The sequence below is a fragment of the Podarcis gaigeae genome, assembly GCF_964106915.1.
Source record: "Podarcis gaigeae genome assembly, chromosome: 2".
Classification (NCBI taxonomy): domain Eukaryota; kingdom Metazoa; phylum Chordata; class Lepidosauria; order Squamata; family Lacertidae; genus Podarcis; species Podarcis gaigeae.
In genome coordinates this window covers 119,521,067-119,538,623 of record NC_139679.1, presented here as the reverse complement: position 1 = coordinate 119,538,623, position 17,557 = coordinate 119,521,067, and the positions used below count along the sequence as shown (strand labels likewise).

The window sequence follows — 17,557 nt, the reverse complement described above, 5'->3', positions numbered from 1 at the left end:
GCCCAGTGGTCCACAACCTTTCCCAGTCCTCAAACATAATGTTATGCCCAATGTCCTGTGCCCACTTTATCATAGCCGCTTTAACCATTTCGTCTTGTGTGTTCCATTTCAACAGCAAGTTATAGATTCTTGAAAGTACCTTAGTCTTAGGTTCTAACAGTTCTGTTTCCAACTTCGATTTCTCCACCTGGAACCCTAACTTTTTGTCGTTTTTAAAGACTTCTTTAATCTGAGCATAATGTAACCAGTCTCGCACTTTATCCTTCATTTTCTCCAAACTCTGCAATTTCCAATTGTCACCATCTTTTTCTAATATTTCCCAATATTTTGGCCATTTGGCCTCCATATTGGGTCTTTTTTGGGCCTTAGCTTCCAGAGGTGAAAGCCACCTCGGAGTTTTGTTTTCCAATAAGTCTTTGTATTTTGTCCAGACATTAAATACTGCTTTCCTGACAATATGGTTCTTAAAGGCCTTATTGATCTTAACCTTGTCATACCATAAGTATGCATGCCAACCAAAAGCATTGTTAAAGCCTTCCAGGTCCAGTACGTCAGTGTCTTCCAAAAGTAGCCAGTCTTTTAGCCAGCAGAAAGCTGCGGCTTCATAGTACAGTTTTAAGTCTGGCAGGGCGAAGCCCCCTCTTTCTTTCGCATCAGTTAATATCTTAAACTTAATTCTGGGCTTTTTGCCCTGCCAGACAAATTTAGAGATATCTCTCTGCCACTTCCGGAAGCACTCCGTTTTGTCCACAATCTGTAATGTTTGAAACAAAAACAACATCTTTGGCAATACATTCATCTTAATAGCAGCAATTCGGCCTAACAAAGAAAGCTTCAGTTTTGTCCAACTGTCCAAGTCTCTCTTAATTTCAGACCCACATTTTTCATAGTTATCCTTAAATAGACTCAGGTTTTTTGCTGTTATATTTACCCCTAGGTACTTTACTTTTTTAACCACAGTTAGTTCTGTTTCTCTCTGAAACCGTTCTGACTCTGTATCTGTCAAGTTTTTTCCCAACACCTTAGTTTTCTGTTTGTTTAGTTTAAATCCCGCCACCCGACCAAAGTCTTGAATCAGTTGTAATACTCTTTTTGTACTAGATTCTGGCTTCTGCAATATCAAAACTAGGTCATCTGCAAAGGCTTTAAGTTTGTATTGTTTCGCTCCGACCTGAATCCCTTCCACCAACCGGTCCCCTCTAATCATATGCTCTTAACTACCGGTCATTCTTAAACCATTAATATTCCCTTCAATCTCTTAAGCTCCTGCTTTAGAGGAAAGGAAAGATCTGCTGGGCAAGGTGTCATTCAGCAGCATATTATAACAGACATAGGGGAAATAAATAACTTGCACTATGGGAGATAGCCAATTTCAATGAATGAAATGACACATTTAGTGGAGAGCCAACGGAAGCTTTCCTTCTCCTCTGGGGTCCCATCAAGACTTTCTCCCCTTAATTTCAGCAGGTGATATGCAGGTAACTGAGAATGAAGGAGAACGTTGTGCGATGTTCTCAATGGGGCCTGAGCACAAAGAGATGAATGAGAATGTTATGCAGAGAACTCAGGTGGAAGACAGACACTATCAATGTAGCCGATGTGGAAAAAGCTTCAAAAACAAGTCAAACTTTTATGCACACCAAAGAGTTCACACAGGAGAGGCCCCCTATTTGTGTATGTGGTGTGGGAAAATCTTTAAGACCAGCTCATCCCTTATGAGGCATGAAAGAAGTCACACGGGAGAGAAGCCCTATAAATGTGAGGAATGTGGAAGAAGCTTCAGTCATAGATCAAACCTTGCCACGCACCAAGTAACCCACACTAAAGAGAAGCCTTATAAATGCTCAGAATGCGGGCAGAGCTTCAGTCACAAGTGCAACTTGAAAGTACACCAGAGAACTCACAAACGGGACAGGCCACACAAATGCTCAGAATGTGGCAAGTGTTACATTACCCGATCCAACCTTACAGTTCATCAAAGAATCCACACCGAAGAGAGGCCTTATCAATGCTCAGAATGCGGGCAGAGCTTCAGTCACAAGTGCAACTTCAACGTACACCAGAGAACCCACACAGGGGAGAGGCCATACAAATGCTCAGAATGTGGCAAGAGTTACATTACCCGATCCAACCTTAGGAAGCATGAAAGAATCCACACAAAAGAGAAGCCTTAAGAATGCTCAAAATGTGGTCAGAGCTTCGATCATAGCACACATCTCAACACACACCAGAGAACCCATGAAGTGGAGAAAACATACAAACACTCAAAATGCGACAAGGACTTTACTTCTCCATTTGATCTCATTAAACATAACAGGATGCACATTGAAGAAGGACCTCACAAATGCTCAGAATGCGGAGAGAGCTTCAGGTGCAGCACCTCCCTTATGGAACACCAGAGAATTCATAGAGGAGAGGAGCCAGATTTTGGCCTCAGCCATGCTTCTGAACCAAGTCTTGTTGAACAAAATGTAACCCGCCCTGAAAAGAAATATTTTGTATGTTCCATTTGTTCCAGAACATTTGGGTGCAGCGGAACCTTTGGGTTACATCAACTGAAGCATAAATAGGAGACATCACAGAGCTGCTCAGGCTGCAGCAAAACCCTTTTTTAAATATTCAATTAATCAGCACAAGACAATTCCCACGAAATAGCCCACAAGTGTGGGGACAGCTTTTATGATAGCGCACTCATTTCACGTCAGTTTAATCGGCACAAGACAGCAATGGAGAGGCAGAGAAATGTTGCAAATGCTTCTGTTTCTCCATTCTTCTACTTCAGTGTATTACTCCAATAAGCATTACTTCTTTTTATATGCATGTTTTACTTGGCACTTGCTTCTATAAGTATTTTAATGTGTTTGCTGGATTCACGAATAAATATTGTAGTTTTATACCCCTTTTATTTCTTTCTTTATTACTCTTGCCCCCTGTCGAGGTTGCAGTTTTAAACATACTGCTGTGATTATGAAATAATTTGTTTAATAAACAGCTTTCCTCATTGCTCATGGTTGTGGAACCTCTGGCTTGTAATGCAATCTGTCTTCCCCAAGCCATTCCTTCTTTTCTTTTTTTAAAAAAAGTTCATATGTGGAAAATATATAAAAATTAAATTTAAATGTTAAAAAACAACAGGTAAAGGTAAAGGGACCCCTGACCATTAGGTCCAGTCGTGGCCGACTCTGGGGATGTGGCACTCATCTTGCTTTATTGGCCAAGGGAGCAGGCGTACAGCTTCTGGTTCATGTGGCCAGCATGACTAAGCCGCTTCTGGCGAACCAGAGCAGCACACAGAAACGCCTTCCCACCGGAGCGGTACCTATTTATCTACTTGAACTTTGACGTGCTTTTGAACTGCTAGGTTGGCAGGAGCAGGGACCGAACAACGGGAGCTCACCCCGTTGCGGGGATTCAAACCACCAACCTTCTGATCAGCAAGTCCTAGGCTCTGTGGTTTAACCCACAGCGCCACCCGTGTCCCTTTAAAAAAACAAACAAACCAGGAAGTCTATAAATCAAAATGCAGGAGGGGAAAGACGGAATCTTTGACTCTCAGCTGCCTGGTTGTTGGTCTTGGCTCAGTTTTCCTCCTTGTGAACTTCATTTCCCAGCAGTCTTTGCAAAACTTTCTGAAATTACCAGCAGCTGGCCCTATTTACCTGAGCATGTGCACAGCTGGGGGAGAATAAGTCTGGGATGCAGCAGGCGAGTCATAATGCAGCACCACCTGTGTAAAGCTCAAGAGAAAATGTCATGGGATCCTGTAGGAGAAGCTTATCGTAGATTTCCCATTTCTGCTCTGCTTCGGGAGCTGACATCCTAGTTTTTAGTATTTCAGCCCTGCAGTGGTGTTTTGGGGCTGAATTGTAGACCTACCTTCCTGGGTGAGCTAAAGGAATTCTTTCATTTCTCCAGAGAAAAAGAGAAGCTGAACAAGTGAGTTGCCTGATGGTGGGGATGCAAATTGGTGAGGAAAGGGTTGTTGCAGCAGGCAACAGACTTTAGTTCATACGCACTATACTGAAAGGAAAAAGCCACAAAGGGGGTGAATGTATCCGGGAATGTGAGATCAGTAGTGAGAAGGGGTTTTCCAATTGAGTTTGAGTTTCCTTTTCTTCTTGCTCGATCATTTTCAGAAAAGGAGCTTTGGCACTCAATGTTACCATCACTAGATGTGCCCTTGAAGCAGGAATATTCCTAATTTTTTTAGGCTGCCCTTTGGGGGGAGCTGGAGCTCGAAGTCCCTGCCAGGAAATAGGGCCATCCTTTGGAGTAGTTGTGCTTTGCTGGTGTAAAAAATGACCACATTCATGCCATCCTTTAAAAGGTACCTCTTTAAACAGTCCTGGCTTCCTCCAAAGAATACTGGGAGCTGTTCCCTGATAAAAGTACAGGAGACTTCTGCAATTCCTTTCACAGAACGTCAGGTAATTCTTTATCTCTTTGACATCTGATGGGAGGGCGTTCCACAGGGCGGACGCCACTACCGAGAAGGCCCTCTGTCTGGTTCCCTGTAGCCTCACTTCTCGCAATGGGGGAACCGCCAGAAGGCCCTCAGCGCTGGATCTCAGTGTCCGGGCTGAACGATGGGTGTGGAGACGCTCCTTCAGATATACAGGACCGAGGCCGTTTAGGGCTTTAAAGGTCAGCACCAACACTTTGAATCGTGCTCGGAAACGTACTGGGAGCCAATGCAGATCTCTCAGATCTCTCAGTGTTATGTGGTCCCGGCGGCCACTCCCAGTCACCAGTCTAGCTGCCGCATTCTGGATTAATTGCAGTTTTAGGCTGCCCTTTGGGGGGAGCTGGAGCTCAAAGTCCCTGCCAAGAAGTAGGGCCATGCTTTGGAGTAGGTGTGCTTTGCTGGTGTAAAAAATGACCACATTCATGCCATCCTTTAAAAGGTACCTCTTTAAACAGTCCTGGCTTCCTCCAAAGAATACTGGGAGCTGTTCCCTGATAAAAGTACAGGAGACTTCCGCAATTCCTTTCACAGAACTGCAGTTTCCAGCGTGGTTTAACAATCAGTCCCACTTTCCAGGGAACTCTGTGCATTGTAGTGTTGTAAACCAAAAATGCCCTTTTCCCTTATCCAAGAGCCCATATAGAGTCCTTACATAGGTTCCTTATTGGTAGGAGAAAATAACAGGCCAACCAGATAATATTGAGAAGCAAAACAGCTAGTAAGCTTGATCTTTATTAATCTGTTGCAACAGGGTGCTCCCCTTACCCGCAGGAGAGAGGAGGGACCCAGAAAAATGGCGTGCATAACCTTATAAAAACTTTTGAAATTGCTACCTTGTAGATCAAGACCACCCCCAGAAACATCATACATACATCACAGAAGGGGTGATGTAAGACAACCCCTCAGATACATCACACCTACATCACAGAAAAGAAGGTCTGAAACAGAAATTTGAATATTGTTTTTCTCCTGTTGTTGTTTATCTCCTGTCTGGCAGGTTACTTGATTGGATTGCCTGGAAAGCCTGGCTAGTCTTTTGTAATGATAAATTCTTAGTTCCTGGGCCAGGTCACAGGCTCACACCCATGTCATATCTTAAATGTGTCCTTAAGGCAGGATTTGTGAGGAAAGAGACAATGGGGAAGTTTCCCACTTTGACCTTGCAGAGAAAACATTTGGTCAGTTTAGGAATCAAAATGGTTCCAGGTTGGCCTTCCTGTGTTGATCTATGTATGTGCTTCGCTGGTACACTTATGAACATTACCATATATCTAAGACCATAAAATTCCTATCACAGTAGCTGTGTGAGGAGAATAGTAGGAGTCTCTTCACAGCCCTCCGCACTTTTACCAAACTACAGCTCCCCGAGTTCTTTGGGGAAAACCAGGACTGTTTAAAGTGGTATTGTACTGTTTTAAGATGGATGGTGGGAATGTGGCCAAACAGGAACCATTCTTTGCAAGCTAACATGATCCAAGACTCGCCCACACTACTTCTCCTATGTCTTCCACTTGTCTCATGCTTAAATGCTTGGGTCAGAGGAGTTTTTTGTTTCACTTTTCTTGGGGAAACCCATTAAGGTAAAGGTAAAGGGACCCCTGACCATTAGGTCCAGTTGTGACCGACTCTGGGGTTGCGACACTCATCTCACTTTATTGGCCAAGGGAGCCGCTTCTGGCGAACCAGAGCATCACACGGAAATGCCGTTTACCTTTCCTCCAGAGCGGTACCTATTTATATACTTGCACTTTGACGTGCTTTCGAATTGCTGGGTTGGCAGGAGCAGGGACCGAGCAACAGGAGCTCACCCCCTCACAGAGATTCAAACCGCCGACCTTCTGATCAGCAAGTCCTAGGCTCTGTGGTTTAACCCTCAGTGCCACCCGTGTCTCTTATTTACCACTGCATCAGAATGAATGGGGTTTGTTGCGATTCACTGTTAAACAGCCAGGTTTACCCAGGAAAAACAGGAGGGTAAATGAAAACCCTTCCACGCTGATGCCCAGAAAAGAAAGGTCCATCAGAAGTGTGTAAGAGCCCTTATTTGGAGCTGAAGTTTTGATGGACTAGAGAAGCCCCTTCATCATTTACAGGGACTGCAGGGATATGCAGACAGAGGGTGTATTGAAGCTTTGGTCCTCTGGATGTTACTGAATTACAACTCCCATCAGCCCCAGCCAGGGATGGTGGGTGTTGTAGTCCAGCACCATCCAGGGGGCCCCAAACTTCCACCGCACCCAGCGTTTATTTCATTCGTTCATTTTAATAACTTATATACCACTTGTTGTTTATTCGTTTAGTCATGTCCGCCTCTTCGTGACCCCCTGGACCAGAGCACGCCAGGCACTCCTGTCTTCCACTGCCTCCCGCAGTTTAGTCAAACTCATGCTGGTAGCTTCGAGAACACTGTCCAACCATCTCGTCCTCTATCGCCCCTTCTCCTGTGCCCTCCATCTTTCCCAACATCAGGGTTTTTTCCAGGGAGTCTTCTCTTCTCATGAGGTGGCCAAAGTATTGGAGCCTCAGCTTCATGATCTGTCCTTCCAGTGAGCACACAGGGCTGATTTCCTTCAGAATGGATAGGTTGGATCTTCTTGCAGTCCATGGGACTCTCAAGAGTCTCCTCCAGCAACATAATTCAAAAGCATCCATTCTTCGGCAATCAGCCTTCTTTATGGTCCAGCTCTCACTTCCATACATCACTACTGGGAAAACTGTAGCTTTAACTATACGGGCCTATCTTGGCCAGGTGATGTCTCTGCTTTTTAAGATGCTGTCTAGGTTTATCATTACTTTTGTCCCAAAAAGCAGGCGTCTTTTAATTTTGTGGCTGCTGTCACCATCTGCAGTGATCATGGAGCCCAAGAAAGTGAAATCTCTCACTGCCTCCATTTCTTCCCCATCTCTTTGCCAGGAGGTGATGGGCCCAGTGGCCATGATGTTAGTTTTTTTGATGTTGAGCTTCAAACCATATTTTGCGCTCTCCTCTTTCACCCTCATTAAAAGGTTCTTTAATTCCTCCTCACTTTCTGCCATCAAGGTTGTGTCATCTGCATATCTGAGGTCGTTGATATTTCTTCCGGCAATCTTAATTCCGTCTAGGGATTCATCCAGCCCAGCCTTTCACATTATGAATTCTGCATATAAGTTAAATAAGCAAGAAGACAATATACAGCCTACTCATACTCCTTTCCCAATTTTGAACCAATCAGTTGTTCCATATCCAGTTCTAACTTTAGCTTCTTGTCCCAAATAGAGATTTCTCAGGAGACAGATGAGGTGATCAGGCACTCCCATTTCTTTAAGAACTTGCCAAAGTTTGCTGTGGTCGACACAGTCAAAGGCATTTTCATAGTCAATGAAGGAGAAGTAGATGTCTTTCTGGAACTCTCTAGCTTTCTCCGTAATCCAGCGCACTGCCTTGCCGTGGCAAAGGAGCTTAAATAACTCAGAGAAGCTATGAGCTATGCCATGCAGGGCCATGGTCTGATAGACAAGTCACAGTGGAGAGTTTTGACCAAACGTGATCCACTTGGAGCAGGAACTGGCAAGCCACTCCAGTATCCCTGCCAAGAAAACTCCATGGACAAAGACAACAGGCATATACAGTGATACCTTGGGTTACATACGCTTCTGGTTACATACGCTTCACGTTAGACTCCGCTAACCCAGAAATAGTACCGTGCCTCAGGATGAGAACAGAAATCGTGCTCTGGTGGCGCGGCAGCAGCAGGAGGCCCCATTAGCTAAAGTGGTGCTTCAGGTTAAGAACAGTTTCAGGTTAAGAACGGACCTCCGGAACGAATTAAGTACATAACCAGAGGTCCAACTGTTCCACTTAGTACAACAAAATATCGAAGTGGTTCACACAGTGTACAATGATGCCATCACACAAAAAGGAACGGCAGAGCATCAAAATGCAATTAGAACCCATTAAGCAAAACATTAATACATTCATAGGGAAATAATACCCGTGGTCTATTACAATGCTTCTATAAAAAAAGGCATAGTGCCCATGTTTAAACCCTAAACTGTGTTTAATCTTAACTGCAGCTTGTTTCTTGCAAACAGTATAGAAAAAAATACAACCATATATAGATGGGGGTTATGTTATAGTGTATGGAGGAAGCCTGTTTAACGTGAGGCCCTTCCTCATAGCTCTCTGGGTGTGGGAATCTTCCTAATATCTCGGGGTGTCTCTGCTACATATCCTGTATTCTCTTACAGAGTTGGGAAACCTGTATCTGTGAGCCATGGGGAACCAATGCCACAAGAAACCTGACTGGGAAGACCAGGAACTCGTTAATGAAGTGATACACTCTTTAGAGGTGAAATAATCAAGAACTAAAGGCCAATGGCCCATCTAGTCCAGCATCCTGGTCTCCCAGTGGCCAAACAGGGGAACAAGAGCCCTCTCCTCTTCTGTGGTCTCCCCACACTCGTATTAAGAAAATAATACCAGCTCTAAGTGTGGAAGCAGGGGACAGCCATCATGGCTAGTAGTCATTGATAGACTTCTCCTCCATGAATATGTCCAAGAATATTTTCAAGCCATCCAAGTTGGTGGCCATTTAGTTCCCATTTGCTAGTGTGCTGCCAGGGGGTGGGAGTGGGGCCAGGGGCTGAGTTATTTGTCCCTCTAATGCTTGAGAAGGAGATGTGCAGGCCACAATAGATTAGATAAGGTTGCCTCTTCCATATGGTCTGTCTAGTCTTCAGCCTATTCTTCAGCAAGGGACTCCACATGTGATGTATTCAGGGCCTGGCGGTCCTGGGGAGCCCTGGGGGCACCCGTCTCAAAACAGCTACTATGGTGGGTGGGACAAGCAAGAACTTTTAGGGGGTGTTAATATTGTGAGCCCCTCCATCAGAGGCACAGGTTGAATAGATGTGTAAATAAACTACCGATCATTAAGATACCACACTCTCAGCTGTCCCTCATTTTGAGGAAACCGAACCCTCTGTAAGCTCCTGGAAACCTGGTATACCACACTATTTGGAGATTGGGTGTGTGTGCAATAAATGGGTATACTTTAAATGTGTCGTATGTAAACAAGCACATCCCTGATTTCTCACTTGTGGAATGTGAGTGAAAGATAGAGCTGATGGGGGCAGTTGCTCCAGCTTGAACAATAGGCTCCTATTGAAATTATTCCTTTCTTCCGTTTCAGGGGATATTGGAGGAGGAAGAGGCGGCTGCAAATTTCTTCACTGCAGGCCAGGCTCCATCTTCAGTTGAGCAGAGGCAGCTGCAGAATGAAACCCAGGAGGAAGGTGATGATGATGATTGGGAGGTGGCTGCAAATTTCTTCAATGCAGGCCAGGCTCCATCTTCAGTTGAGCAGAGGCAGCTGCAGAATGAAACCCAGGAGGAAGGTGGTGATGATGATTGGGAGGTGGCTGCAAATTTCTTCAATGCAGGCCAGGCTCCATCTTCAGTTGAGCAGAGGCAGCTGCAGAATGAAACCCAGGAGGAAGGTGGTGATGATGATTGGGAGGTGGCTGCAAATTTCTTCAATGCAGGCCAGGCTCCATCTTCAGTTGAGCAGAGGCAGCCGCAGAATGAAATCCAGGAGGAAGGTGATGATGATGATTGGGAGGTGGCTGCAAATTTCTTCAATGCAGGCCAGGCTCCATCTTCAGTTGAGCAGAGGCAGCCGCAGAATGAAATCCAGGAGGAAGGTGATGATGATGATTGGGAGGTGGCTGCAAATTTCCTCACTGCAGGCAATGCTCCATCTTCAGTTGAGCAGAGGCACCTGCAGAATGAAACCCAGGAAGAACAGGATGATGGGGAGGGCAGGATTTGGGGTAAGTTCAGACTCCCCCTATCCTGCTATATGTGCCAAACCCACTCACCCCTTTGCCCTTTCTCCACACCTGACTAAAGGCCTCCTTTTATTTCTCACCCCCTTGCATATGCTTCCCCAGCTCACCTGGGCTGGCCAGCTGTTCCACATGCTTCGGTTGGCATGGCCACCTACTGGTTACCACATGAACTGCAGAGCATGACAATACCTTACATTCTTATTTATCTAGAAAGGGAAGAAAACCAGCAATTTTGCCAATGCATTCACAATAAGTGATTTTGTTTCATAAGAAAATAAATCCCTGTCCCAGGTTATACAAGGACTTGTGTCCTAATTGTTCTGCCAGAGCATGCAAACCAGCAAACATCAAATTTCAGCAGTATACTGTTGTTTAATTCCAGTAAACTAATTCTGAAGCTGTTAATATTCCCTTCACTCTCTAAAACTCCTGCTTTAGGGGAAAAGAAAAATCTGCTGGTCAAGGTGTCTTTCAGCAGCATATTCTAACAGACAAAGGGGAAATAAATAAGTCGCACTATGGGAACAATTTTAATGAATTCAATGACACCACAACACATTTAGGGGAGAGCCAAAGGACGGCTTGCTTCTCCTTTGCTGACCCATAAAGTATTTCTCGCCTTTATTTCAGCAGGTGATACACAGGTAACTGAGAAAGAAGGACAATGTGGTGCGATATCTTCAATGGGGCCTGAGCACAAAGAGGTAAACGGGAAGGGTATACAGGAAACTCAGGTGGAAGAGAGACCCTACCAATGCAGCCAATGTGGAAAAAGCTTCAAATACAAGTCAAAACTTCATCGACACCAAATAGTTCACACAGGAGAGGCCCCCTATATATGTAAGCAGTGTGGGAAAAGCTGTAAGAACAAGACGTCCCTTGTTCTGCATGAAAGAAGTCACACGGGAGAGAAGCCCTATAAATGTGAGGTGTGTGATAAAAGCTTCAGGTACAAGCCAAACCTTGCCCTACACCAACTCGATACCCATGGACGACATAGGGTAGCCTCTTCCATATTGTTTCATCTCAACAAGGGATTCCACATGTCTTCAGGGTCTGGAGGTCCTGGAGAGTGCTGGGGGCGCCCGCCTCAAAATAGCTGCTATGGCGGGTTGGAGAAGCAAGGCCCTTTGGGGGGGCATTAATGCTGTGAGCCCCTCCATCGGAGCTCAGGTTGCTTAGATGTGTAAATAAACCATTTATTATCGAGATACCACAGTCTCAGTTATCCCTCATTCTGAGAAAACTGAGCCTTCGGTAAGGGCATGGAACCCCTGGGAATACCGCACCACTTGGCTATTGGGTGTGGGTGCAATAAATGGGCAGACCTTAAATGTGTGGTGTGAACAAACACAGCCCTAATTTCTCACTTGCAGCGGGTGAGTGAAAAAGATGGTGTGGACTGTTGCTCCAGCTGTTGAAAGGATTCCTTTCTGCTGTTTCAGTTGATACCGGAGGAGAAGGAAGAGGAGCCTGCAAATCTCCCTGATGCAGGCCAGGCTCCAGTTTTAGTTGAGCAGAGGCAGCTGCAGAAGGAAAACAAGGAGAACGAGGAGGGCAGGATTGTAGGCAAGTTCCGTCCTCCCCTACCCCTTTGCCCTCCCCCCCTTTGACTAAAGCCCTACCGTTTATATCTCACCTCTTTGCATAGCCCCTCCCCCCGCAGTTCCCCTGGGCCAGCCACCTGTTCCTCATGCTTCGGTTGGCATGGCCACCTACTGGTCACCACATGAACTGCAGAGCGTGAAAATACCTTCCATTCTTATGTACGGTATCTAGGACGGCAAGATAATCTGGAATTGTGCCAATGCATTCAGAATACCTGATTACCTTCCATAAGAAAATAAAGCCCTGTCTTGGCTTAGACAAGGACGTGGATCCTAATTGTTCCACCAGAGCACGCAAACCAACGAACACATCAAACTTCAGCAGTATAAAAAAGATAAAGGGACCCCTGACCATTAGGTCCAGTCGTGACCGACTCTGGGGTTGCGGCGCTCATCTCGCTTTATTGGCCGAGGGAGCTGGCGTACAGCTTCCAGGTCATGGGGCCAGCTTGACTAAGCCACTTCTGGCAAACCAGAGCAGCGCACGGAAACGCCGTTTACCTTCCCGCCAGAGTGGTACCTATTTATCTACTTGCACTTTGGCGTGCTTTCGAACTAGTAGGTTGGCAGGAGCAGGGACTGAACAACAGGAGCTCACCACATCGCGGGGATTCGAACCGCTGACCTTCTGATCGGCAAGGTCTAGGCTCTGTGGTTTAACCCACAGTGCCTCCCTCATATACTGTTGTTTAATTCCAGTAAACTACCGGTCATTCTTTTTTATATATATATATAAATATTTATTGAGATTTTTTGAGTACAATGCATAAATAATAAACAACATTACTTATATCATGACATAGTTTCATCACTTCTTTGGACTCCCTCACGTCTCCCGCTCCCACTTACATCGTTATAAAAATTTTTCAAGCAAATTATCATCTTGTTTACAACCTTATATCCGCTCATTTAAATAGAATCTAGCAGTTCTCCAGAAAATTCATATTTTCCTTAGTCTCACTTATCATCAAGTTCAAATCTAATTCAGTGGTAGGCAGTTATTTATGATCTAGCATCCTTCTTATCATTCAACCAGATTACAATGTTTTTGTAAGTAAATCTTAAATTTCTTCCAGTCTTCTTCAACCCTCTCTTCCCCCAGGTCTCGGATTCTGCCAGTCATCTCGGCCAGTTCCATGTAGTCCATCAGCTGCATCTGCCACTCTTCCAGTGTGGGTAGATCTTGAGTTTTCCAGTTCTTAGCAATGAGTATCCTTGCTGCCGTTGTTGCATACATAAAAAATGTTCGGTCCTTCTTTAGCACCTTCTGGCCGACAATACCCAGAAGGAAGGCCTCTGGTTTCTTAGTGAAGGTATACTTAAATACCTTTTTCAACTCATTATATATCATTTCCCAGAAGGCCTTCACTTTAGGGCAAGTCCACCAGAGGTGAAAGAATGTTCCTTCATTTTCTTTACATTTCCAACATTTATTATCAGACGAATGGTATATTTTGGCAAGTTTAACTGGGGTCATGTACCATCTATATATCATTTTCATTACATTTTCCTTCAGAGCATTACATGCAGTGAAGTTCAGCCCAGTGGTCCACAACCTTTCCCAGTCCTCAAACATAATGTTATGCCCAATGTCCTGTGCCCACTTTATCATAGCCGCTTTAACCATTTCGTCTTGTGTGTTCCATTTCAACAGCAAGTTATAGATTCTTGAAAGTACCTTAGTCTTAGGTTCTAACAGTTCTGTTTCCAACTTCGATTTCTCCACCTGGAACCCTAACTTTTTGTCGTTTTTAAAGACTTCTTTAATCTGAGCATAATGTAACCAGTCTCGCACTTTATCCTTCATTTTCTCCAAACTCTGCAATTTCCAATTGTCACCATCTTTTTCTAATATTTCCCAATATTTTGGCCATTTGGCCTCCATATTGGGTCTTTTTTGGGCCTTAGCTTCCAGAGGTGAAAGCCACCTCGGAGTTTTGTTTTCCAATAAGTCTTTGTATTTTGTCCAGACATTAAATACTGCTTTCCTGACAATATGGTTCTTAAAGGCCTTATTGATCTTAACCTTGTCATACCATAAGTATGCATGCCAACCAAAAGCATTGTTAAAGCCTTCCAGGTCCAGTACGTCAGTGTCTTCCAAAAGTAGCCAGTCTTTTAGCCAGCAGAAAGCTGCGGCTTCATAGTACAGTTTTAAGTCTGGCAGGGCGAAGCCCCCTCTTTCTTTCGCATCAGTTAATATCTTAAACTTAATTCTGGGCTTTTTGCCCTGCCAGACAAATTTAGAGATATCTCTCTGCCACTTCCGGAAGCACTCCGTTTTGTCCACAATCTGTAATGTTTGAAACAAAAACAACATCTTTGGCAATACATTCATCTTAATAGCAGCAATTCGGCCTAACAAAGAAAGCTTCAGTTTTGTCCAACTGTCCAAGTCTCTCTTAATTTCAGACCCACATTTTTCATAGTTATCCTTAAATAGACTCAGGTTTTTTGCTGTTATATTTACCCCTAGGTACTTTACTTTTTTAACCACAGTTAGTTCTGTTTCTCTCTGAAACCGTTCTGACTCTGTATCTGTCAAGTTTTTTCCCAACACCTTAGTTTTCTGTTTGTTTAGTTTAAATCCCGCCACCCGACCAAAGTCTTGAATCAGTTGTAATACTCTTTTTGTACTAGATTCTGGCTCCTGCAATGTCAAAACTAGGTCATCTGCAAAGGCTTTAAGTTTGTATTGTTTCGCTCCGACCTGAATCCCTTCCACCAACCGGTCCCCTCTAATCATATGCTCTTAACTACCGGTCATTCTTAAACCATTAATATTCCCTTCAATCTCTTAAGCTCCTGCTTTAGAGGAAAGGAAAGATCTGCTGGGCAAGGTGTCATTCAGCAGCATATTATAACAGACATAGGGGAAATAAATAACTTGCACTATGGGAGATAGCCAATTTCAATGAATGAAATGACACATTTAGTGGAGAGCCAACGGAAGCTTTCCTTCTCCTCTGGGGTCCCATCAAGACTTTCTCCCCTTAATTTCAGCAGGTGATATGCAGGTAACTGAGAATGAAGGAGAACGTTGTGCGATGTTCTCAACGGGGCCTGAGCACAAAGAGATGAATGAGAATGTTATGCAGAGAACTCAGGTGGAAGACAGACACTATCAATGTAGCCGATGTGGAAAAAGCTTCAAAAACAAGTCAAACTTTTATGCACACCAAAGAGTTCACACAGGAGAGGCCCCCTATTTGTGTATGTGGTGTGGGAAAATCTTTAAGACCAGCTCATCCCTTATGAGGCATGAAAGAAGTCACACGGGAGAGAAGCCCTATAAATGTGAGGAATGTGGAAGAAGCTTCAGTCATAGATCAAACCTTGCCACGCACCAAGTAACCCACACTAAAGAGAAGCCTTATAAATGCTCAGAATGCGGGCAGAGCTTCAGTCACAAGTGCAACTTGAACGTACACCAGAGAACTCACAAACGGGACAGGCCACACAAATGCTCAGAATGTGGCAAGTGTTACATTACCCGATCCAACCTTACAGTTCATCAAAGAATCCACACCGAAGAGAGGCCTTATCAATGCTCAGAATGCGGGCAGAGCTTCAGTCACAAGTGCAACTTCAACGTACACCAGAGAACCCACACAGGGGAGAGGCCATACAAATGCTCAGAATGTGACAAGAGTTACATTACCCGATCCAACCTTAGGAAGCATGAAAGAATCCACACAAAAGAGAAGCCTTAAGAATGCTCAAAATGTGGTCAGAGCTTCGATCATAGCACACATCTCAACACACACCAGAGAACCCATGAAGTGGAGAAAACATACAAACACTCAAAATGCGACAAGGACTTTACTTCTCCATTTGATCTCATTAAACATAACAGGATGCACATTGAAGAAGGACCTTACAAATGCTCAGAATGCGGAGAGAGCTTCAGGTGCAGCACCTCCCTTATGGAACACCAGAGAATTCATAGAGGAGAGGAGCCAGATTTTGGCCTCAGCCATGCTTCTGAACCAAGTCTTGTTGAACAAAATGTAACCCGCCCTGAAAAGAAATATTTTGTATGTTCCATTTGTTCCAGAATATTTGGGTGCAGCGGAAGCCTTGGGTTACATCAACTGAAGCATAAATAGGAGACATCACAGAGCTTCTCAGGCTGCAGCAAAACCCTTTTTAAAATATTCAATTAATCAGCACAAGACAATTCCCACGAAATAGCCGACAAGTGTGGGGACAGCTTTTATGATAGCGCACTCATTTCACGTCAGTTTAATCGGCACAAGACAGCAATGGAGAGGCAGAGAAATGTTGCAAATGCTTCTGTTTCTCCATTCTTCTACTTCAGTGTATTACTCCAATAAGCATTACTTCTTTTTAAATGCATGTTTTACTTGGCACTTGCTTCTATAAGTATTTTAATGTGTTTGCTGGATTCACGAATAAATTTTGTAGTTTTTTACCCCTTTTATTTCTTTCTTTATTACTCTTGCCCCCTGTCGAGGTTGCAGTTTTAAACATACTGCTGTGATTATGAAATAATTTGTTTAATAAACAGCTTTCCTCATTGCTCATGGTTGTGGAACCTCTGGCTTGTAATGCAATCTGTCTTCCCCAAGCCATTCCTTCTTTTCTTTTTTTAAAAAAAGTTCATATGTGGACAATATATAAAAATTAAATTTAAATGTTAAAAAACAACAGGTAAAGGTAAAGGGACCCCTGACCATTAGGTCCAGTCGTGGCCGACTCTGGGGATGTGGCACTCATCTTGCTTTATTGGCCGAGGGAGCAGGCGTACAGCTTCTGGTTCATGTGGCCAGCATGACTAAGCTGCTTCTGGCAAACCAGAGCAGCACACAGAAACGCCTTCCCACCGGAGCGGTACCTATTTATCTACTTGAACTTTGACGTGCTTTTGAACTGCTAGGTGGGCAGGAGCAGGGACCGAACAACGGGAGCTCACCCCGTTGCGGGGATTCAAACCGCCAACCTTCTGATCAGCAAGTCCTAGGCTCTGTGGTTTAACCCACAGCGCCACCCGTGTCCCTTTAAAAAACAATCAAACCAGGAAGTCTATAAATCAAAGTGCAAGAGGGGAAAGACAGAATCTTTGACTCTCAGCTGCCTGGTTGTTGGTCTTGGGTCAGTTTCCCTGTGAACTTCATTTCCCAGCAGTCTTTGCAAAACTTTCTGAAATTACCAGCAGCTGGCCCTACTTACCTGAGCATGTGCACAGCTGGGGGAGAATAAGTCTGGGATGCAGCAGGCGAGTCATAATGCAGCACCACCTGTGTAAAGCTCAAGAGAAAATGTCATGGGATCCTGTAGGAGAAGCTTATCGTAGATTTCCCATTTCTGCTCTGCTTCGGGAGCTGACATCCTAGTTTTTAGTATTTCAGCCCTGCAGTGGTGTTTTGGGGCTGAATTGTAGACCTACCTTCCTGGGTGAGCTAAAGGAATTCTTTCATTTCTCCAGAGAAAAAGAGAAGCTGAACAAGTGAGTTGCCTGATGGTGGGGATGCAAATTGGTGAGGAAAGGGTTGTTGCAGCAGGCAACAGACTTTAGTTCATACGCACTATACTGAAAAGAAAAAGCCACAAAGGGGGTGAATGTATCCGGGAATGTGAGATCAGTAGTGAGGAGGGGTTTTCCAATTGAGTTTGAGTTTCCTTTTCTTCTTGC

General features: G+C 44.4%; 1 long non-coding RNA gene across 1 annotated transcript in view; it reads right to left on the bottom strand.

Annotated features, from left to right (window-relative positions):
- Positions 1-1,356: 1,356 nt before the first annotated feature.
- LOC310838207 overlaps positions 1,357-17,557 on the bottom strand; it is a 45,339-nt gene continuing 29,138 nt past the window's right edge. Inside the window, exon 5 of the long non-coding RNA XR_014560801.1 lies at positions 1,357-1,524. This is a non-coding gene — a long non-coding RNA (uncharacterized lncRNA). The remainder of the gene's footprint in view (positions 1,525-17,557) is intronic.